The sequence below is a fragment of the Neofelis nebulosa genome, chromosome 2, assembly GCF_028018385.1.
Source record: "Neofelis nebulosa isolate mNeoNeb1 chromosome 2, mNeoNeb1.pri, whole genome shotgun sequence".
Taxonomy (NCBI): Eukaryota; Metazoa; Chordata; class Mammalia; order Carnivora; family Felidae; genus Neofelis; species Neofelis nebulosa.
Genome location: NC_080783.1, coordinates 200,616,557 through 200,641,015, shown reverse-complemented (window position 1 = coordinate 200,641,015; position 24,459 = coordinate 200,616,557). Strand labels below are relative to the sequence as shown.

The 24,459-nt window shown below is 46.7% G+C and overlaps 1 protein-coding gene across 20 annotated transcripts in view; it reads left to right on the top strand.

Annotated features, from left to right (window-relative positions):
* Positions 1 to 24,459, top strand: part of EPB41 (erythrocyte membrane protein band 4.1) — a 202,643-nt gene that overhangs the window by 2,300 nt on the left and 175,884 nt on the right. For 3 of the 20 annotated variants that reach the window (XM_058718333.1, XM_058718354.1, XM_058718351.1), the window contains exon 1: positions 17,342 to 17,557. The exons of 1 other annotated variant lie outside the window; for it this stretch is intronic. The gene's annotated coding sequence lies outside the window, so the exon portion shown is untranslated. Of the gene's footprint in view, positions 1 to 2,799; positions 2,857 to 17,338; positions 17,558 to 24,459 lie in introns of those variants that run through there. 16 more of the 20 variants (XM_058718352.1, XM_058718349.1, XM_058718335.1 and 13 more) reach the window with 10 other exon arrangements.

The window sequence follows — 24,459 nt, the reverse complement described above, 5'->3', positions numbered from 1 at the left end:
AGCACCCCCTCTGCAGAGTGGACCCTAGCCAGGAGGAGCCTGGCTGGCTGTGCTGGGCGGGAACATCCCAGTCTGGCTGGGAAGATGCTGACGCTGTACAGGCCTCTGGAGGCTGAGAGCTCTGCTGGCTGGGGTTGCACCCAGCTGATGGGACCCCTGCTGCAGGGTGCGACAGAGGCCAGGGTGGGAGTGAGGAAGGGAGATGCAAGGAGACACCTCTGGAGGGGGAGCCTGAGCAGAATTTCTCTGTGGAACCGAAGAGGAACTGTGTGGGTTTGTCCCTAAGCCCTTCCTGAGCACCACATATGGGTCTGCTAGCCACAGAGCTAAACAGGATACCCACAAAGGGCTCGCCACAAAGGTCATGGTGGCCTGAGATTTGTTGGGGGCTTGCAGAATGGGTCTTTATGATTGTTCCCTGGTGAGGGTGGGGCTTTCAGATTTTTCTTGGGTCCTGGGATTCTGATGTTTATTAGAGGGGGCAGGATTCTATTCCTATATAGTCTGTGGGCCCATTTTTTCTCCCTGGGTCTCAGTTTCTCTTTGTGTGACATGAGAAGGGGAGATGAGCTTAGAGCCTCAAAGGGTCTTGCAGCACCCATTATTATAGCCTCCAGGACATGCTTTGGGGCTTAGTCCACCCCACAGGAGGGGGAGGCGAAAGAATGGGGCAAGGGCAAGGTAGAGTGTGATGGACCTTCATGTCCTGTTCTTGGCCTGTGTTCTCTAATCATAATTACAGCCACATTTACTATCCACAGCACTCTGTGCTAAGCCTTTAATATGCAGCATTAGCTAATATCCTTACAACCCCATGAGGGAATAGGTATTATTCCTATTTCTTAGGAGTTTAAGGAGGTGAATCTACTTAACCAGAGTCACACAGCTGGGAAGTGGCTGGCCTGGGATTTAAATCTAGGTTTGTCTGACTCCAAAGCCCAGACTCAACTGAAAGGGGAGGCCACCACCTGGAAGGTACCAAGGCTCACATGATGCCTAGACTTTACCTCTGGAACCTGTCTGACTCTTTCTGGGTGTGCTCAGAGCTCTGGGATATTTAGGCTGGGGAACTGGGGGCCAGGCTGTGCAGGTGCCCACCAGGCCCAGTGTGGGGGGGAGAAGAGCGGAGGGTGCAACCTGCAGGTCAGGACCCTACCCAAGGTTTCCTCAGAGGGCCAGCCGCACCCGACTACTGCCAAGGTATAAGAGCTGGGCACCGAAAGGCTACCTTGGATATGTGGCCCACCTTTGGACTTCCGTTTCTCCATCTGTAAAACATGGATTTTAGTAGTTGTGTGCAGACATTCCTTGGCCCATGGGTTTGTGGCTGGAGTTGGTGATGGGGTAAAAGGTTAGAGGCAGGGTCAGAGTAGCAGCGGCTGAGCCTGTGGAAGAAGAGTTGGGGTCAGGAACAGCTTGGATCCTGGGCTATTTGTAAGTATTTCAGATGAAGGGACTGATGCAGGAGAGGTTCCAAGTCTTGTGTGGGGCTGTGCACTGGGGGGGAAACACAAGGGGAGACCTGGAGAACAAAATCCAGGCAGATGCCTGTTGGGATCCTGGCTTGACCACTTACCTAGGTTTGGAGATATGAAGTGACACACCCAAGAGAGAGGAGTACCTTCCCTTCATTGTCCTCATCTGTAAAATGGGAATAGGAATAATTTTGCCTTGGTCCACTTCCTGGGTCATTGTGAAGGTCAAGGGAGATGAGGTATTTGTAGCATCAGGTGAGAATGCTGGTTATTTTTCAGTCCAGAGTTGCAGTTCTGGGTTGCGTTTGTGGGGAGAGGGCACTTCTGACAGCCTCTGCTGAGATGCTGTACCCTGGGGATGTGCTAGAGAACAGCCCTAAGAATACCACCACCATTTATTGTCTGGTTACCATGTGCCAGGCACTGGGCCCAGAGTTTCACCTCTATGGTCTCTTTTAATCTGTATGTTGTCAGGTAGGTGGTGGTCTGGCCCACACTAGGTCCCTCCAAAACCCATGCCTCCAGCTCCCTGTAATGACAGTAGCTAACAGTTATGAACAGTGTACTGTGTGCCAAGCGTTGTGCAAAGTGTTTTTTATATATTAAGTCATTTAATCCTTACAACTGCCCTGGAGGTAGGCACTAATGCAATCCCCATTTTACAGAGAAAAAATTGAGGCACAGAGAAGCTGGACCCTCATGTCACAAAGTTAGTGAGTGAGGGCCAGGGTTTGAACCCACGGTTCTTTTTTAAGTTTATTTATTTACTTTGAGGGAGACAGAGCAAGTGGGGAAGGGGTAGAGAGAGAGAGGGAGAGAAAGGGAGACAGAGGATCCAGAGAGCCTGGTGTGGGGCTTGAACTCACAAACCGTGAGATCATGACCTGAAGTCAGATGCTTAACTGACTGAGCCCCCCAGGTGCCCCCCAGCCTGGGTTCTTAAATTTCCTCCTTGAAGCACTCACACAGTTGTAATCCATTCGTAAATTACATGATCTCCTCCTCACTGCACCATAGGCTCCATGAGGGCAGCGGCCATGTCTGTTTTCATCCTGTATCCCCAACACCTAGGTGCTGAGTTAATATTTGTCTAGAGGGATCTTGCTGCCTCCAGTGGGCTGGGTCCTAGGAGGAGCTCTGGGTGCAATATCAGATTATCAGATTGCTGACTAACAGGGTACCTGCCCTAGCAGAACCCCAGAGGCAGATACAGAGGCAGAGGCAGGATCTCCCCCTGCTCAGGATGAAGAGGGGCCCCAAAGAGCTTATTGGGTAGTTGTGCCTGTGTCTCATTTCTGTCCTTTGCTTCCATGTGCCCCTGCGGTGATGGCTCCACGACTTCTCCCTGACGGGCTGTATGACCCCGACCGGCTGCTGCTGGGTGAGTACTGGTTTGGCTAAATGACGGCCTCTGGGGCTTGATTCTAATGCATGTCCTGTAGCTCGGAGGCCACTGGGAGGTGTAAAGGGAGCCCAGCAGTAGGGGTGGAGGAACTGAGGGAGGGCATTCTGTGAAGTTTGGGTCCTACCACAACCAGCTGACTTCTCTCCAGATGCTTAACACACCGGCTGATTTTTGAGACACGTAACACAATGCAAAGGTCTTAGGGGCCAGACTGGTCAGGAATAGAATCCTCATTCTGCACCTGGTAGCTGGGTGGCTCTTTGCATGTCAGTTTCATGTCTGTAAAATGGGAATCTCAGTGTCTACCTGACACAGTATGTTTGTTCTTTTCTTTATGTAAGACCCCTGAGAGCAGGGATTTTTGTTTATCTGTTCACTGTTATATCTCCAGCATCCAGGGTATAATGGCATGTAGTATGTACTCAATGAATATTTCTGAACGAATGAGCATATTTATTCAATCACTGTCACTCTGCCCCATCAATGTGCTTTGTATTGGGTTAAATGGCTAATGGATATAAAGTGACCAACATCAAAGGGGCTCAGTGAAATGTGTTGTCTTTGCTCACTAGACTGTGAGTTCCTTCAGGGCCAGGGCTCGGTTAAGTGAGCTCTGGGTCCTCTGAATTGAGGGTGGGGCCTTCAATCAGCAGAGAGAGGGCCTTCGCAGGGCCTCTGCTTAGAACTGGGGAGAGAGGGACAGAACCTCTAGGTGTCATCAGAAGACAGGGGCAGCTGGGAAGGTCTGGGGCTGAAGGAGGGAGGGGTGAGGAGGGACTCTGCCCCCCAGTACTGCCACTAACCTTGCTGTGTGACAGTGGACAAGCCATTGACTTCTTTGTCTTGGAGACCTCGTCTGCAACATGCATATCATAACACTTCCCCCACATGGGTGTGGGAAGGAGCCGGTGAGAAGTGCCCAGTACAGGGCCCTGTTTGGTAATTATTGGTTTCCACCCAGTCCTGAGCTCTTTCTGGGAGGGGGCTAAGTAAAGTATACCTTTATTTACCTCCATTCTACTATTTTAACTTCCCACCCAGCCGGGACTAGAATCTAGGAGTCAGGAGCCCCAGACTCTCAGGCAGTCTGGCCAGGGCCTGGGCTAAGGGCTGGGCTCTACCCACTGTGAAAGTAGGTTCCATTCTTTTGCTGTGTGACTTGATTCAGTAACCTACCTTCTCTGGGCCTTGGTTGCCTCACCTACAAAAGAGGGTTAATAAAGAACACTTCCCTGGAAGAATTATTTAATGAGCGAATGGGTGGATCAGGCATTATTATCACTATTACTTTTGGGTCGGGCTGAGGAGGCTCCAAGGGAGGGCCCTGGAGAATTACATCCCATCTTGGCCTTGGGATCCTGGGAGTCTCTAGTCATCATATGTATTATTGCCTTCAGATGTTTCTCATATGCTAGGTGGGTTGTTATATGCTATTTCAGATGCATTATCTCATCTGGTCCTCCTGGCAATCCAGGCATTATGGTCCCTGCTTTGCAGATGTGGGAACTGGTACTGAGTAAATCAAGTGAGTTACCCAGACTCACATAGTTATTTAGGGGTAAACCTGGAGCTCAGACCCAAGTCTGCTCAACCCAAGACCCAAATTCTTAAGGGGGCAGGGACTATGCCTGATTCTTCTCTATCTCCAGTGCTCAGCACAGGGCTGGTGAGGGCTATAGGACTGTTTGCTGAACACACAAGCACATGTACACACAGTGTACCCCACCCAGGCCGGTGCTGTAAGAGTTTTGAAGAGAGGAGACACCAGAAAGCAGGAGAAGGCCAGATAGCATAGTGGTTGAGAGTCAAACAGATCTGGCTTTGCATTCCACATCTATTGCTTACCAGTGTGACCTTGAGCAAGACATTTAACCTCTTGGAATCTCAGTTTCCTTATCTATAAAATGGGGATAATAAAAGAACCTGTGTACCTCCTAGAGTCCTTGTGAGGATTAAATAATGCAATGAGGTACATGCTGAGCAATGTAATTATTATTATAGTTATAGCTTTGGGTGTTATTTTAGGATTACAAAGATATCCCTCTTGGGATAGTGGAGATGAGGTCTGGGAGGGGCCTGCTGGGGACAGGCAGGTAGCAACCTAGTCTGACAGGTTCTGAAAGACACCAGTGGGTGAAGGGAGGGAAGAGGCCTCTTGGAAGTAAGGACACACCTCTCTTTCCTACCCATCTGCTTTCATTCTTCTGCACTTTGTGCCAGGCCCTGTGCCGGGCATGGGGCACAGAGATCAATCTGTGTGGTCTCTGCCTCCTCGCCCTGTCCTAGCTCAGAGTCTAGATGGGGAGAAAGACACAGAACTACCAACTCCACCTTTGACTGATGCACCGAAATGTGAACCGTGAATATCTTTTCAGGCAAAGACCGGGAGAAAGGGCATTCCTAGTGGAAGGAACTGTTTTGCCAAGGTACAGAGTCATGACCTGCCCTTGTGGGAATGCAGCTAGATGGACAGGCTCAGGAGAGTTAGGGGGATTTGTCCCAGAGGCAGTGGGGAGCCATCAGATATGAAGCCGGGGAAGAACATGATCAGGCTCATATTTGGGGAGGGTCGCTTGATTCGGAGGACTAGTGGGAGAGGAGAGGCAGGGGCAACTCTCCAGATGAGGGACGCTGAAATGGGGCCTGGGACTGAGCTATCGGATGGGGAGCACGTCTGTTTAGGAGGCCGAGCCAGCAGGATGTGATAACGGACTGCAGTGGGCAGGCAGGAGAGGAAGGAGGTGGGGTCTGTGGGGCGGATGGGGCCTGCTGGGGTCTCTGGCTAAGGGACACACCCAGGAAGACGAGTCCGAGAGGGGTTGGGGGATAAAGCCACTTGTCTGCTTTTTGTCACCCTCTGCGTCGGTTCCTGCAGGCAGCAGTTATGTCTTAGCTGGACACTCGGGCAAGACCTCTGGCCACCAGGGCCCACGTCCCCCACTCCTGCCTTGGGGCCCCTTGTGGTGACCCTGGCTGGTCTGGCAGGGATGAGGGGGCTCTTTGGGGTGGGGGCCAGGCAGGGACCTGTGTGGTGCAGAGAAGGCCTGGCTTCCGGCTCTACCAGTGTCACGTCACTGAATGTCTGCGTGACCTCTGGAAGTCACTCCCTCTCTCTTGCCCTCCTTTTCTGAGCCTTGAGAGAGAGGACAAGAAAACCTGTTTTGCCTGCCTCAAAGATTCAGTGATAAAACGCACTCAGAGACAACAAACACTTACTGAGCACTGACTGTGTGCAGGGTTCTTAGGGGCACAAAGATGACTCAGGTGGGGTTCCTGCCACTCTGGGTGCTTGAAGCACTTCTGCGTGAGCTCAGGTGAGTGGGTGGTTAACTCCTTCTAGGCATTGGGTAGTTGAGCTGGGATTTGAAGGGTAAGCAAGAGCTCTCTAGGCGGGCAGTGGAGAGAACAATTTTGTAAGCATAGGGAACATCATGTGTGAGGGCTTAAAGCCACGTAATGTGCTCAGGGCACGTTTGTACCGTAGTTTGGTATGGCCGGAACAGAAAGGGAGAGGCGATGCTGTGACAGGAGTTGAGGCTGGGCAGGGGAGCAGGGCCCAGATCATACAGGGCTTTGGGGACAGTCACTTTGGGGGTGATCACCCTCGTAACTGCCGGCTTTCCTGAGACTGCTAGGGCCCTTTCCACCCTGCTCCCCCTATTCCCCCACCTCACCCCCACCCCAGTCAATCCCAGTGGCTGCCTCTCATGGGAGTCAACAACCTGGGTTCCCTGCCAGCTCTGCCGCTTATGAGCTGTATGGCCGACCTTCAGTCACCTGCCCTCTCTGCACCTCAGTTTTCACCTCAGTAAAAGGAACAGCAGGCCCTCCTCACGTGGAGGGGCAGTGGTTTCAATGAGATAATCCTCACCAATGGCCTTGCACAGTGTCTCCCTGTACTGGGCACCAATGAAAGGAGCTCCAGTTCAGCCATCATTATTTGGATTCCTCAATCTCCTTGGTCCTGCCCACTTGCTTCCCTCCCCACCCCCCCACTTTCCTGGCAGCTGGCTGTGGCCAACAAAGGGAGGAAAGGATTAAGAAACAAGCCCAAATCTCTTGAGGGGTCCTGGCTCACTGCCGAGCTCGCCCCCTCCTGCCCCTCACCCCCCTTGGCCCCAGGCCCAAGGACTCTCAGTCTTGAGGCCTGGGCTCCCCCCAACTCCCCATCTCAGGGGCCCCTTCCTGGCTGGAGGCCAAAGCCAGCAGTAGCCTTGAAACAGGGACAAATATTTTGAAAATCTGTGGCTTTATTTTTTCCCCCTGGAAGATGATCCCCAGGCCCTTTTTTTTGGGGTGATGGGAAGGAGAGTACGTGTGATGTCCTGTATCTGTGGGAGGCCCCCTAGTCTGGGCAGAACTGGATCCCTGAGCCTCCTGCATTTTATAATAAAGGCTTCTGAGCAAGTCCTTTTTGGTATACATGCAAGAGCCTCAAATCAGAGAGGGTGGTAGATGGTGCAGGGTCACACAGCAGGAACCCAGGTCTCCGGGCCCTTGTGGCACTACCCTATGAATGAGTGTGATGAGGTGACCTTGGCTGTCACTTCACCTTTCTGAGCCTCAGTTTCCTCTGCTGTAAAACGGGGCTGATTTTACTGTGAGGATTAACAACAATGTAGATAAAGCACTCAGTTCAGTCCTGAGCACTATGAGGCTTCAGTGGTCGGTACGAAGTATTAATGCTGTCATAAATGCTGTCCAGAACCTTCTTCTGTCCTGTTTCTTCCCAGTCTAGGGACTTGAAGTATTTGATACAGTTTCTGGTTGAACACATGACACCCAGTAAATTGGTTTCAAAGCCAGAGGCTCAGGATCTTTTACCCTCCTCCCCCGTTCCCCCCTCTTCTGGTTGGCTGGAACACTCTAGCCTCACCCTCAGCCTGGTTTTGGCCCCTGCTCCCAGCCCACCTCTGCCCTCTTGGCGCCAAGCCTGCACTGTCTCTCTTCCAGGAGCCTCACGGGGACAGTTTCCTTTCTGCAGCCGCCACTGGTTAATGCCACTGCAAGCACTTTGGGAAGGCAGAGTAGGAAGGGTCCTGCATTACCCAGGCCAAGGCTGAGGGGGCAGAGGTGGAGTGTAAGCTCCCTGCAACCGTCCTCAAGGAGCTAGGACAACAAGACTTCTGCAGAGGCAGGGAAACAGGCAGGCACAGGAAAGAAAACCTGGTCCACAGCCCCCATGTGGTGGAGTAGGAGGGAGGCCAGACGGGGGGTGGGGGGGGGCAGAGGGGGGGCTGGAGGGCTGCCCCCCTCCCTAGCTCTTCACCTGCCCTTGCTGAGCCTCCGTTTTCTGGTTTATAAAAGGAAGGGGATGGATTGATGTCAGAGGTTTCTACTAATATTATAGGATTAAAAGAAGGGATTTGGGAGCAGACAGACCTCGGTTTAAATCCCAGCTTCACCACTTACCAGCTGTGGGACCTCTAGTGAGTTCTACCTCAGTGAGCTTTAGTTTTCTTACTAATAAAATGAGAAAAATATTAGCACCTTCTCTTAAGATTACCTAAGGGGGGCTGAATTAGGTAATTCAGGTAAAATACTCAGTCCACAGCTAGCACATTGGAATTATTGTTGTTGTTATTCTATGATTAGTAGAGACAGGAAGGCCAGTCAGCAAGCAGTTCATTGGAAGGGCATGACTTGAGAAATTAATTTGTTCATTCTTTAATTAACTCAACAAATACTTAGGATTTGCATGGGCAAGACATAGAGAAGAGAAGCAGGGAGGCACCAACAGGCTGGGGCCAAACAGACCTGCCTATTCTAGCTGTGGGATGTCGATCAGTTACTTCTCTTCTTTGGGTCTCACTCCCTCATCTGTGAGATGGTGATCTTTACCTCCAGAGTTTCCTAAGGCTTAAGAGAGTTCAGGTACACAGTGGGTGATTAGTCTGTGTATGGTTCCTTTCTTCTCCCAGCCCTGTTAATGACTGGATCTATGATCTCAGGCAAGTCCTTGAATATACCAGGCACACTTCCACCCCAGGGCCTTTGCACTTGCTATTCACTCAGTCTGGAACTCTCTACCTCCAAATACTTTCATGACTTGCTCTCTCATGTCCTTAATTTTTTTGTTTATTTTTATCTTTTTAAATGTTTATTTATTTTTGAGAAAGCATGAGTGGGAGAGGGGCAAAGAGAGAGGGAAGAGAGGATCCGAAGTGGGCTCCATGCTGTCAGCAGCAAGCTGGATGTGGGGCTTGACCTCAACGAACTGTGAGATCATGATCTGAGCTGAAGTTGGCGCTCAACCGACTGAGCCACCCAGGTGCCCCTTTAATTTTTTTGCCCCTTTAAGAAGGTTTAAATGTCACCTTCTTAGAAAGGACCTTCCTCTCATATTTAAAATGGTAACACCTTTTCCTACCACAACACGAACATTCTCTATCTTCCCTCCAGGCCTACTTTTTTCTCTCCATAGCACTTATCATCCTTTGACATACTATATTTTATGGAATATTTGTTTATTGTTTGTCCCCCACCCCCACCCCCCGTCCCCTGCATTGGAATGGTAAGCTCAGTGATGACAGTGATTTTTGTCTGTCTTGTTCAGTGTTATTCCCGTGTACCTAGAAAAGTGTTTGGCTCATAGTAGGTGCTAAATAAATATTTGTGGAGTGAATTAATGAAAGCATGAAGCCTCTTCTCTCTGGGTCTGGCACCATGCTATGCAGATAAATAATTCCCAGTAAATAATTGTATTCAGTGGCCATCATCCTCTCCATTGGCCAGATAATACTTTGTCTGGGTCAACCCTAAAGCCCTTTGCTTCTGACATTTTCTGCCAGGGCATCAGTTTCATTTGGAGTACCCAAATCTTTTGTTCCGGAGCCTGAGCTATGCAGAATTTCTAGTTGGGGCTGTTTGGCTGTTGGGCCCACAATGGTTATTATGTCATTATTGGTAATTAGCACATAGGCCCAGAGGATTGAGCTCTTTGTTTTTCAGCAGAAATCACAGCAGAAAGCTATGCCAGTCAGGGAAGCCCAGGCCTCAGGCAGCTTCCTCTGTAACTCCCCCCTTCCCAGCTGTGGGTCCATCCCTTAGGCAGACCAAGACTGAGGTGTCCAAAGCTAGGGGCATCTGGGCTACCAGCTCAACCGCTGTCTTCGGCAGGTAGTATCCTGAAAGTTTCTCCTCCATACCCTTAGCTCTCTATGCCTGGCCTGGTATAGCAGGGGTTCCCCGTTGCCCCTGGGGAAGCTCGGTATAAGCTTTCTAAATATCCAGTGGACAGGGGCATTTTCTGATGGTCAGGATACAGTATTATGGGTGGAGGAAATAATCCTGGGTTTAACACTCCGGAGCCTGCGTTCAAGTCCCTGCTTAGCTGCTTGATTGTTGGGTCACTACAGGCACATAACTACCTCTTGCTAGGCCTCAGCTTTCTCATCTGTCAGAGATAAAGACATCTACCTGGCCTCACTGGAAAGAGAGGCAGGATAGCGTGGTGGGCAAAGGATAGGGTTCTGGAGTCAGACAAACTTGGCTTCCCAACTATAGCCCTCCCTAACTACATGACATTGGGCAAAGTGCCTCATCGCTCTGACTTCAGTTTCCAAAGCTGGAAATTCTCAACTAAGAGAATGCGGGTAAGGTACATAGGAACCTGGTGAGTGAGCCGTATATCTTTGCTGGCATTAGTACAATGACCACTGTGGAAATGCAGGCAATCTGTAAACTGTAAGAAGCGTACTAGCAGTAAAGCCAGGCAGAGGTGGATCTGAATCTCAACTTGGACACTTATTAGCTGGGTGATCATGGGTAAGTTTTTTGCTTTCTCACCTGTAAAATGGGAATTACAGTCATGCTTTCTTCAAGGAACCGTTGTGACAGTTCAGTGACATACTGCAATAAAAAGTACTTAGCACACAGCGTTTGGCACATGTTTCCCCCATATTATAGATGAGGAAGAGGGCAGAAGTGACTTGCTTAGACTCATGTAGCATCTCAGTGGTGGAACTTTGATTTGAACGCAGGTCTGCCTGCCTTCTAACTTCTTACCATCACCCATTTATGGGATGATGATAATGACGATTGTTCTTATTGTCAGGGGACCCATCTCATTTATTCCGTGATCCCCAGTGACTACACGAAGGGGATGCTCAGTCCTGCCTGCTTCCCTGTAACTCCTCCTTTGCCCTCTCCTAGGTGAGGGTTGCACCAGGCTGACTTTAACAGGTTTAGAAGGGGCCAGGCTAGCTGGTGGCACGGAGTCTTTCCCCATGTTTTTTGGGAAACCCTCTAGACCTAGAAGATACCTGGTCCCGGGGAGAGAGAATTAGTGGGTTAAGCTTGAGTGAGCTGGAGGCTTTGCTGGATCAGGGCCATTAGACTCATTCCAGCTGGCAAGAGAAGGGGTTTGGGGAGGGTCACTGGAGGCCAGATCCTTGAGTCCCTCCTTGAATGTCCCAGGGCTGTAGTCAGAAGTAGTCACAACAGCCTTTTCTTGGAGTCCTGGGACAGATGTTGGTATTGCTCGTTCATATTTCCAAACTGCTCTTCTGAGAGTGATATGAAAGCAGCGCACAGCAGAGGACAGTGGCATCAGACGGGCCTAGTTTAAGCTGTGTGAGGTTGTGAAAATCACCTCACATTTCTAGGCTGTAGTTTTTTTCAACTGCAATTGAGGGTAATATTACTTTGTAGGATTGCGGTGAGTCTTAATGCAATAAATGCATATAAAGTACTTACTATGTGCCTGGCGCATGGTAAATACCTAATAAATGCTGTTATCATTAGTTTTATTAATACATGATTTCTAGGGGCGCCTGGGTAGCTCAGTTGGTTAGGCGTCCAACTTCAGCTCAGGTCGTGATCTCACGGTTTCTGGGTTCCAGCCCTGCATTGGGCTCTGTGCTGACATTTCAGAGCCTGGAGCCTGCCTCAGATTCTGTGTCTCCCTCTCTCTCTGACCCTCCCTGGCTCATGCTCCATCTCTCTCTCTCTCAAAAATAAATAAACATTAAAAAAATTTATTTTTAATAAAAAAATAAATGATCTCTAAGGGCCCTTCCAGCTTTAGACATTCCTAGGTTTTTATGGCTGTAGAATTTAGCCTGGATTGCAGCTTTGGAAGGGAAAAGTAGGCGGGCTCAGAAGAAGGCAGGGAACCACAGAATCCAGGGTCAGAAGCCTTGCATTCAAGTTTGGGCTCTGCCACTCTTTGCTGTGTGACCTTGGACAAGTGCTTTCCAGTTTCTGTACCCATTTCCCAATCTGTTTAAAAGTTAGCAGCTTGGGCTTGATGGTCTCTAAGGGCCTATCCAGTTCTAAGATTCTGTGAACCTAGAGGCCTAGAGGAGTATCTTAGCTGCCGTCTACTGGGTCCTCTTTTACCTTTTCAACTTCCTTTCCTTCTGCTCGTGTCTTGGAGTGTCTCCACAGCAAAAAGGACATAACTTGCCAACTCCAATGTATGTATTTCAATCACATTTTTTGTTCTTATTGTGTTAGGACTGAGCTTAATGCAATTATTGTAAGCAAAGTGGTTGTGTCAAAGAGGTCAAAGCCTGCTCAAATACAAAAGATAAGATATTGTATAAAATTACTGCATATGCTGATTTCCTTTGCCTTTATCTCAAAAAATGACCAGAACAGGCAGACCTGTGTGCTACAGTTAAAAAAAAAAAAAAATGTTGCAGTCAATGTATCCTAAAAAAAAATAATCATGAGTATGGTTGGATAAAAGGATGTTTATTGAGTATAAAAGATTAAAATGGGAAATAACCTAAATGCCCAACATTTAGATTTAACTAAATTATGGTATATCCACTTGAGAGCACTGTTAAATGTCACAATACAGTATATTATTAGGTGAAAAAGTCAGTTCCAAAACAGTATGATCTAAAACAAACAAACAAAAAACCAAAAAAAAACAAAAAAAACCCAAACAACCCCACAAAAAACCACATTAGGCTGAAGTATACGCTATGGCTGCTATTTGATCATTTTTAACTTATAAAATCAGCAATTTCATATGATTTAATTTAATACACATAAAAAAGTATATGTATAACAAAAGGTACTAGAAGGGAAGTCCCCCACCAAAATATTGATGGTTCTTTCTTTTTTTTTTTAAGTAAAAAAATTTTTTTAAATGTTTATTTTTGAGAGAGAGAGCGAGAGAGTGTGTGCTCACGAGTATGCTAATGGGGGAGCGGCAGAGAGAGAGGGAGACACAGAACCCAAAGCAGGCTCCAGGCTCTGAGCTGCCAGCACGGAGCCCGACACAGGGCTCAAACTCACAGACGTGAGATCATGATCTGAGCTGAAGTCAGATGTTAACCAACTGAGCCACCCAGGTGCCCTTCTTTTTTTCAAAATTTTTTAATGTTTATTTATTTATATTTGAGAGAGAGTGTGTGTGCGCAGAAGTGGAGGTAGGTGCAGAGAGAGAGGAGAGAATCCCGAGCAGTCTCCAGGCTTCAGTGTAGAGCCTGCGGTAGGGCTCAAATCCACAAACTGTGAGATCCTGACCTGAACTGAAATCAAGATTCAGATGCTTAACCAGCTGGGCCACCCAGGCATCCCGATGGTGGTTATTTCTGATTGATGGTTTATGATGATTTAATTTTTTCTTTTTATTGAACTATATTTTTTCCTTTTTTTTTTTTTTTTGAAGATTTTATTTTTACTAAATCTCTACATCCACCATGAGACTCGAACTCACAACCCTAAGATTGAGAGTCTCACACTCCACTGACTGAGCCAGCCAGGTGCCCCTTATTTAACTATATTTTCTACGACCAATTCAAATACTACTACTAAAAATAATTGCCTATAAAGTCATACCATTGTATGAATAGTAATTTTCCTGCCTTATCATAGCTTGTTTACCATTTGTATTTAAAAGGTCTAAATAACTGCAATGTTATGACCATGGGCAGAATGGAAAGACAACTATTCTTCATGTACTTTTGTTACAAGGATTGGTTTTTATTCAATAGTGACTGATGAGAACACTTTCCTGGTGGGCCCAGCTTTTCAAAAAGCCCTCTTCATCTTAAGCCACCCCCCACAACAGACACATATTTTTCCATGAGCCCTATCACTGGGGCGTAAGGCCAGCTGTGTCCCTAATCCGCCCACGTCCCAGATTTGGGAATGGTTCGGACTCCAACTGTTCCCCCACGCTACCCCCACTCTCTCCCAATCTCATCTCTTCCAGGTCATCGGAGGCCCCATATAACCCTCCCTGGCCTTCCCTGCTGGTCACCACCTAATTTCACCATCTAATTTCACCCTTTCCCGTGCAGCTGGTGTTTGAGCCCAGTTTGCAGTGGGAAAGGATTAAGACCCTTTCATGCCGTCTTTTCCTCTTTTTTCTTAGTGCCCTTGACCGCTCCAGGGGCTGACAGGCAGCTAGCAGGGTCTGTATTCCCTAGGAAGGAACAGGAGGGGTGGTGGAGGAGGCAGTGGCGGGCTCAGCTGGCAGGCGGGATAGAGATGGCCCCTGGAGACCCCAACCTGGGGCTTGGAGCATGGCACAGCCGCCATCCAGATGTGAGCATGGAGCAGGCAGGGAGGGAGCTGAGTTTCTGCCTAGAAAATTAGACTCAGGGATGGTGCTTGGGACCTTTACCCTTGGAACCCAGGGGTTGCCTCTGCAGGGTGAACTAGAACTAGATGTCTGGTTTGTGGAGGAGTCTTTTTAGAGGGCAGATGGGCATATGGGTATGGGTAGTTTCTCTGCCTTCAGATTGGGCATTACTTAGCCCCCCACTACCTACTATGCGGGGGGGCCCAGCTACACTCAGGGATTGAGCACTTTGCCTAATAGGTGATGTGTATAACCTAATTAATAACAAAACCAGTCATGCATGCACAGTACTTTACAAAGTCCTTTCATGTCCAGGCTGAGAATTAAAAAGGAAGACTGGAATTCAGGTCTCTGATACTCTTTTTTTTTTTTTCCCCAGACGTTTATTTTTGAGATGGCGGGGGGGGGGGGGGGGGTAGAGGAGGTGGGGGGGGTGTGGGTGGGGGAGGGAGAGGGAAGGAGAAGGGAAAGGGCAGAGAGAGAGGGAGACAGAGAATCCCAAGCAGGCTCAGCCATGTGGGGCTCGAATTCATGAACTGTGAGATCGTGACCTGAGCTGAAATTAACCCACTGAGCCACTCAGGCACTCCTGGTCTTTGATATTCTAAAGCCTGCGCCAACAGTTTTTTTGGGGTTTTGCACAGCACTCTGAATATAAGAGTGGTTTACACCTGCCTTAGTGTAGCTGTTTTTTCCTAGCCTGAAACTCCTACTTTTTTTTTTCAGGGTGACGATTAGTAAATACTACACACTCCATTCACCCAAACAAGCTTCCTTAAATATGATGTATCATTGGCTAGCACTTCATGGCATAGAGAATATTGGTTTTGATGAATCTGAATTTGCTGGATAACATAGTGGTCATGGCGAGCCATCTGGTGATTGGTCTTCAGGTACCAGATTTCCAGGTCAATATGAAGGAAGCCTCTGAGGCACAGACATGGTAGGGCTAGAGCTCCTTGAATCAAAAGTATGGCTTAACCTGAGAACCTGAGGCAGGGGACCAGAATATTCAAAAATAGGTGCTTCACCTCTTGTTCACAGAATGAACTTGGCCAATTCACTTGACCTTACTAAGCTTCAGCTTCCTTATATATAAAATGGGGATAATCTGTTCACTTGTTCATCAAATATTTATTGAGTATGCACTGTTCTGGGAGATGAATAAGAGGGACAAAATCCCTGTTCTCTTGGAGCTTGCCGTTTAGTGGATCTAAACCACAACCATTTATTGAGAGGAGCAATAAATAATTAAATATGTAGAAAGTCAGGAAGAAGTAAAGGCTATGAAGCAAATTAAAGCAGGGCAAGGTGAAAAATAAAATCTTAAAAAAAAAGCGGGGGGCACCTGGCTGGCTCCGTTGGTGGAGCATGTGACTCTTGATCTTGGGGTTGTGAGTTTGAACCCCATGTTGGGTGTAGAGATTACTTAAAAAGAAACTCTTTTTAAAAATCAGGGCAAGGGTGTGTGGGTGGAGGCTGGTTTAGATAGGGTAGTCAGGTAGTCCTCAAGTGGTTCACTTAGGATGTTTAAGACAGATAATTCGTGTAATGTGCTCAGCTCAGTGTTGACAACAATTGAGAGCTTAACAAACATAGTATTATGTCAGCCCGCTCTACACCTCTCAGTCCATATTTTGGTTTCCAAATAGCAGTAATAATTAACGCTTATGTAGATCTTACAATGAGCTGGGCATTATTCTAAGCCCTTTACATATTTTAACTGATTTAATTCTTATAATAACTCTTATGAGGTAGGAACTATGATTATCCCCTTTTATGGGGTTAGAAACTGACACATAGAAGTCCAAACAATGAGGGAGGGCTGGAGGCTGAGAATTGAACCCAGCAGGTGTCTGTTTCTAGAGGCTGAGCTGGGATGGGAGGGGCCTGTGATCAGATACCAGGAGACAGTGAAGCTGGCATAGGAAGGTTCTGATGTCAGATTGCCCAGCTTCTTATCCTGGCAGGTCTAAGCCTCTCTGCTTCAGTTTCTTCATCTCTAAAATGGGAATACCAGAACCTATCTTACCATCTAGGGACTGTGCTTAAAACATGAGCCTTCATTCTACTCTGTGGGGTCCCAGCCTGTTCAGAGACCAGCCTGGCAGGGAGTGTGAAGGGTCAAGCGGCCTCTGAAACTTCCGAAGGGAAATAAAGGCACATCAGGCAATTGTCAGAGCAACCCTAAGTTCAGCTGGAGCCCAGATCTCGGAAGCTAAGTTTTTATGATTTTGAGGGTGCCAGGGTGGAATTAGGAGACCCTTAAATGCAAAAGACAGGTGAAATCTTGGCATGGCCACAACATTCGGCGTCCGTTTCAGGCCTTACACAGCTGTCAGGAGAGGTGAAGCTTCCACGAATGTCAGGTTTGGAATGGCGCCTAGAGATCATCGAATTAGTAGATGGGTAAACTGAGCCCCAGAAAAGCTGAGTGACTTACCCAAGGTCATGAGGTGCGTTAGTAGGCAGTCAGCTGCTGCAGCCTGACGGCAGCCTCGGCTTTTCCTTGAGGCTTTCAAATCTCGGACTCTTACCTGGGCCTCCTCCGGGCGGAAAGGGCCTCACCTCGGTCGCGTTCACTACCTACCTCATTCCCCACGTGGGTGCTGCAGGAGCCAGGAACACCGGGACTCCAGAGCGAGTTCGATTTGCGCTTGCGCACACGCGGCCAGCTCCTTGCCTTTCCCCCCCTCTTTTTCTTCCCCTCCCCTGCCCTTACCGGCCTTGAGGAGGGGGGAAACCAGAGGAGCCAAGAACTTGGCCTCAGCCAATGGGCTGACGGGCCGCGGGCCCGGCCCCCTCCCTCCCTCAGTTGCCGACCAATAGAAATTTACTACAATGTTGTGGCGAACAGAGGGGGAGGGGCGCGCGCGGGCTGGCTGGCTGCGGGCCGGGCGGCCTCGCCTCACGGAGGGAAGGCGGGAGGGCGCGCGCCGGGGCCGCCTGCTCGTTCACTCGCTCGCTCGCTCCCTCCCTCCGCCGGTGGGTTAGTCAGTCAGTCAGTCCGCCAGCAGCCGGCGGGCCCGCGAGCCGCAGAGGGCCCGAGTCTCGGCGCCGGCGCCTTCTCCTGCTATTGTTCGTCGGGCGGCTGCAGCGGCGGGCTCGGGAGCCCGGGCCCCCGGGCCACCGGTGAGGCGAGGCGGCGGCGGCGCGAGAGCGGGGTTGGGGGGCGCGGAACCGTCCCCGAGGGGACGGTCCGGGCGGCCGCGGCGGCGCCGCAGCCTCTTTGTCTGCAGCCCCCCGCAGGCCCCGGGCCGGGGGCGCGGGCTCCGGGGCCTCCGCGCGCCAGAGGCTGAGGGGCTGGAGCCCAGACGCGGCCGGCCTGAGGAGAAGGAGGCGGGGGCTGCGCGGAGGGAGCGTTGCAAAGTTGGGCTTGGGGTCCGTTTTTGACGAGGTCTGCCAATCACTGTCCGCGGGCAGGAGCCTTGGAAGGAAACCAAATGGAGGAGGATTGCGGGTTCCGGGTGGTGAAGGTGTTGGGTGCAGCCGCAGAGCAGTTTCTTCGTGACGGGGTGGCTGGGCTGTCTGGAGAAGTCTGGCACGATCTGAGGGCTGGAGGGAGCCCTGCGAGGACTGGGAGACCTTCCCGCCGGAGACACCCGCCTCGTTCAAAGAATCCCCCGACCCCGGGGGGCTCTGCTGCGCTCGCTCCCCGTGGTCTTCGCGGTTCCCAGGGAACCAAAGGGTTAAATCTATTCTCTCAGCATCGTGACCTCCTTTTTCAGTTCCTGCATCTGTCGACTTGGAAATATTTCCTCCTGCTTGCTGGGCTGCTTCTACCTGTGGGGAGGCTGGATGTAGGCTCGCCCTCCGAGCTGCACCACCCGGCGATTGTTCCGGGCGGGGGGCCTGCCCGACCGGGTTCCTCGTCCCCAGGAACCGGCGTTCTCTGGAGAGAAAGTGATCTCACGTGCAGCAAATTGCTGACGGATTCGTTTCTGGCCACATGATAGCCACTGTCATCCTGTTGTTCCCCTAACTGTGCCCTACCAGAAATGTCTAGTCTGTGGGGACTTGTCGTTTTTGGCATGTACTGCTGATTAGGAGATAGGGGTGTGTGTGTGTGTGTGTGTGTGTGTGTGCGCGCGCGCGTGTCTGTGTGTGTTTTAAGAGATGCTGAGCCTTTTTTTAGTAGTCCGGGTGATTTCACAGCTGCTATTTTGTTCTTGCTGTTTTTAGGGAAAATTGCAAGAAATGGTTATGTCTTGTGTCTTGGATTTTATTATAGAGAGATTTATGCTCCTCTTGAGGATATACTATATATGCTGTTACTCACTACTGTTTTCTGTATTCTCAATCCTGGCAAAAAATTCAGTTTGCTTATGCTTTTAATCAAGCAGATTATTATAGTCCCCCTTACTTTTCATGGAAACTTGATGTACTCTTCATTTCCCTTTTCTGTAAATTGGAAACATCGTAAGTTCTTTGCCAGCTGTACAATTTTTGGCTTTGTAAAATAGTTTCTTGGGGTGTTATAATCCACGTAGAGTACATAGCGGTGCTGGCAGTCAGCACTCAATAAATGACAGATAAAAAAGTGGATACAACTGAACATCAGATTGCTTGGCATCAAGGTACAAATTCAGAGTGCTTTCTACAAGAAAGTTATAATTAAAGTAAAGAACAGGAGTTATTCATATCTCTGGGGAAGCCAAAGTAGGGTGTATCTTTGCCACTGTTAAAAGTGAACTCACCGACAGACCCAAGCTCAGCGTGCTAACCTTCTGATTTCTCTCTCTTCTACACTTTCTTCCCTTATATAATTGAATTCAGGCTTAGAAATAATGTTTTTAATTTTTAGGCCTTGCCAAAATTCTCCCAACATTTATACCAGTGTTTTATAGCAAATATCTCATCGGTAAGTCCCCAATCTACCTTTCCACCTTTATTCTCCTTATTACTTGTATTTTTCAACCAAGAAGAACTGTTCAGTAATAACTCGTGCTTTCCCTTTGGCCATGCGGTTCCATCTATGCTTGTCATATATATTCTTCCTGACTGTTTTCAAAGTCTTTTACCTTAAAAATGCTCCATATCTTAGTAATTTGAAGTATGGGGGAAAAGTTCCATATATGGAAGGAACTTGATGGAGTTTTCTTTAACTGGTGTTTGTTAAAAGGATTTAGGTCCTAAGTGTCCCATTGATATGTGCAGCCCTTACTAGTAAATAGATGATGGCCGATGATGGATTGGGAAAACTACTTAGGCTTCCATAAGTTTAAGTTTAATGCTTGGAAATTCTGGCTGTCAGCAAATAGACTAAGCTACTATAAATAGACTAAGCTAATCTAAGCTAATAGACCCATCTTTTAGGTAGGTCTCTGCTTGCTTTATGCATCTCTCTCTTCTCTTTCTTGGTGGTCTAAGGGTCAGCATTTCCTTAATGTTTGTTAAGCACTTAAATCATAATTGTGTTGGTCAAGTAGAAGATATGTTGAACAAACCTATTTTTTAAAGTAGGCTTATCCTCAAAATAAAATATGAAATAACATAACAATTTATATGATATTAGCAAAATAATACACAAATTTTCCTCTTTGCGTATTTAAAAGTGCTTTCATCTTATCCCTTTTTTTCTTATGAAACACTTCTAAGCTAATATCTAAATTAACAAATGATTTTAAATGATTCCTGTCTCCTCTGAAAAAAATGGTTGTGGTATTTCTTGAGGTATGACCTATATATTTTTTCCTGTTATTCTCTTTTGTCAGGTTTGTGCCCTACACTTAAAGTTCACCAGTGTGATGTTTTCTCGTGTGCAGCTTGAATTTAACATTTTTGGAAATTACAGAGCTAGCCTTCTATCCCGTTATTCAGTTTTTATGCTCTTAATTTTAAACAAATTCATAATAATATGGGACATGGTGTGCTTATAGTGTTTACTGCCTACTTTTGCTAAGAAAGCTTCACAGTTAAGTCCGTCAGAAGTGTTGCCTAAAAGTCACAGGATTCTTGAATTCTCTGCAGGTACTTTGATATGTGTACCCATAGATTGTAATTTAAAATATATGGTCTAGGGGCACCTGGGTGGCTCAGTTGGTTAGGCTCAGGTCATGATCTCATGGTTCATGGGTTTGAGCCCCGCGTCGGGCTCTGTGTTGACAGCTCAGAGCCTGGAGCCTGCTTCAGATTCTGTGTCTCCCTCTCTCTCTCTGGCCCTCCCCTGCTGGTGCACATACTTTGTCTCTCTGCTCAAAAATAAATGAATAAACATTAAAAAATGTATCTAAATAAGACATAGGTCTATAATTTGTGATGTGAGTGATAGGCCTTGCATATATTGTTTTCTGAATGTCCAAATCCAATTTAATATTGGTGATCTGATTTTATAACTTTGGTGTATCAGTGGCCATGGCCGCCGAATTTTGTTCTGAAATCAAGAGGAGCATACCGTTAGGCCACAATCTGTTTCCCTGTTATCTAAGAAGCTGTCCAGCCCAAGTGCTGCCAGTGTATTTTTCCAAGAGCCTTATCAAATTTGTGATTGGTCACATGGCAAATTCAGATTCAGATTCATCTCTACTTCTAAAGAACTTATTTTTTCCTCTATTGCTTGAGAATGGAATCACCTTATTTTGTGAGCTAAGCAATAATTTTAAGAGCTTTTTTCTAACGACATCTTTGCTTTTTTCTCAAGCACTCCCAATGATGAAACTTAAAAACATTTAAAAGAGGCCTCTGAATTTATCAGGTTTGGGCCTTATTTATGTAGAGAATCCAGAATTATTAGAAGGTAATTGATTCATAATATTTAAAATAGCATTTAGTTGGCGAAAAGCCAGATTCCAAATATATTTGTTAATTTTTGCTTTTTATTTAAGTTTGTTGAAAGTCTGTCATTATGTCCTTTTTATGAGTGGATTTATGGTATGTTCAGTAAAATGCAGTATAACAAATAATCTGTTGTACACACTGGGTTAAATTAGTATTTTGATTTACTCTGCGGCCAAAAAATGAATACACAGTGAGAAAGATTAAAGAAGCTATAGCAATGAACAGTATTTAGAAACTGGAGGCGTTAGAAAGGAGAACTTTGATATTTTATTTTGAGTGCTGATCTTATTTAGAATTAGCTGCCTCACTGATGCTACTTCACATGTTGGTTTTAGGAAAGTTTAATGAGAGAATCTGACTATGATGAAAGTCTGTTTGTACTTATTTTTGTTAATTATTTTTGTTAAATGGGATTGTATTCAACTTGAAGTATTTGAAAATAAACTGGGTAGCTCTTTGGACTTTAAAGAAAAGCAAAATCCCAATATACTGTGTGGCCAGTACAATTCAATGAATGACTTGGAGACACTTTAATATACCCTACCCCCTAATTTTTATCAGCATCCTTCAAAGTTGCCCTAAGTAAATATGCTATCCCTAAAAGTCCCCTATATATGAAAATTCCAGAGCCATTCTGGCATCATGTTTATTTTATTATTTATTATTTTGTTATTGTACTTCTTTTTTTTTTTTAAATCTTTTTTTTTTTTTTTCAACATTTTTTTAAATTTATTTTTGGGACAGAGAGAGACAGAGCATGAACGGGGGAGGGGCAGAGAGAGAGGGAGACACAGAATCGGAAACAGGCTCCAGGCTCCGAGCCATCGGCCCAGAGCCCGACGCGGGGCTCGAACTCACGGACCGCGAGATCGTGACCTGGCTGAAGTCGGACGCTTAACCGACTGCGCCACCCAGGCGCCCCTGTTATTGTACTTCTTAAGACCAGTTCTCATATTGCAGTTATCTCTTAATTATCTCCAGAATAAATCCATATGGATTAAACTGTGATTGTTTATGACTCTCTCCCTTTCATGGCTGAGGGTTCTTTGGGTCACTGCCACCAAATTAATCTAGGCCCTCTTCTATCATTCTCAACTCTCGGGGAAATCTCTGTAGAAATTAAAATTGTTTCTGAGCTATGTGGAGTGGAGCCTTGGGTAGGGTTAAAGTAATCTTGGCAGAATGGGTAGGAAAAGGCAAGATTATCTGATGGAATAGATAGGAACAATGACTATTTATATTGGTAAATAAGATTGGAAGAAGCAGTAGAAGCAGCAGCTCTATTAATATTATCTAATTCTATTCTATATTCAAAGTTTCTGTAAAATTCTATTATCTAATAATACTATCTATTAATAGGGACAGGAACACCTGTTTCTTTTTGGAAGTAGTTGGAAATACTAAGATAAAATAATGTATAATATAATAGTGTATCTTAGTATCTTATAATACTAAGATAAAATAGTGTATACTCTTGAAGTTGAAGTTAATTTTGATTTATAAATGCAGACTGCCTGTTTCTTGCACCTTCCATCGTCTACAAAAAGTGTCCTTATCCAGGGGTGCCTGGGTGGCTCAGTCAGTTGGGCGTCCAACTTCGGCTCAGGTCATGATCTCATAGTTGGTGAGTTTGAGCCCCGTGTCGGGCTCTGTGCTGACAGCTCAGACACTGGAGCCTGCTTCGGATTCTGTGTCTCCCTCTCTGCCCCTCTCCTGCTCACAATCTGTCTATCTCTAAAAAATACACATTAAAAAAAAATTAAAATATAAAAAGTGTCCTTATCTAAACCGACTTTTGGTAGGCTCTCTATACGTCTGAACTGTGGACTGGATACAACATAGAGGTTGAGATACTTTCTACATTAATATTCATACAGAAAACTTTTATATTCTATTTTGATAATATCTGCATTAAGTCATAAAAAAATTATAAAAGTTTTGAATAATTCTCAGTGATTTAACAGCATTAAAACATAGAGTTATTTTGGGGTGCCCGGGTGGCTCATTTGGTTGAATGTTGGACTCTTGGTTTCCGCTAGGGTCGTGATCTCATAGTTTTGTGGGTTCGAGCCCCACGTCAGACTCTGGGCTGCTGGTGCAGAGTCTGCTTGGGATTCTCTTTCTCTGTACCCCTCTCCCACTAGTGCTCTCTCCATCTCTCTTAAAATAAATAAATAAAAAAAAGAAAGCATAGGGTTATTTTGAATTGGTTAAATTTAAGCCTGTGACCCACAAGTGAAATAGAAATGCATACTTTGGGTAATTTATGAATATATATAGTACTATGTCAAGGTTGAGTTGTGATTGCTATTCAGCTATTACTTAATGCTGATATAAATTAAATAACTCTATTAGAATCATTTTATTTTTTTATTTTTCTAAAAAAAATTAAAGTTTATTTATTATTCTTGAGAGATAGAGACAGAGCATGAGCAGGGGAGGGGCAGAGAGTGGAGAAGACACAGAATCTGAAGCAAGCTCCAGGCTCTGAGCTGTCAGCACAGAGCCAGATGCGGGGCTTGAACTCACCAACCGCGAGATCATGACCTGAGACAAAGCCGGACGCCTAACCGACTGAGCCACCCAGGCGCCACTATTAGAATCATTTTAACGCAATGAGAGCTTAACAGTAATCTTTGAGTATATTATCTTATAAAGAATTGCCATTAAATTTTTTTTTAATGTTGATTTACTTTTGAGGGAGAGAGAGAGAGACAGAGTGAGTAGCGGAGGGGCAGAGAGAGAGGGAGGCGCAAAATCTGAAGCAGGCTCCAAGGCTCTGAGCTGTCAGCCTAGAGCCCCACGTGGAGCTCAAATTCCAATGGCCAGATCATGACCTGAGCCAAAGTGGGACACTTAACCATCTGAGCTACCCAGGTGCCCCAAGAATTGCCATTTTAATTTGTATGTCAAGTATTTTTTTTAATGTTTGTTTATTTATTTTGAGAGAGAGAGAATCCTAAGCAGGCTCCAAACTCAGCGTTAGAACTTGACATGGGCTGGACTTGATCTGACGACCGAGAGATCCTGACCTGAGCCAATATCAAGAGTTGGATGCTTAACTGGCTGAGCCACCCAGGTGCCCTTATCAAGTATTTTAATTTACCAATTTGAACTTCTATGTATATTCAAGTGAGAAGTTTTTTACTTTAATAATACACTTGGCACAGGTTGTTGAATTTCATGTTTCCCTCTAATTTTGACCATATAGACACAGGCAGAACTGTCAAGAGCTCCAACAATTTAAGCCCTCAAAT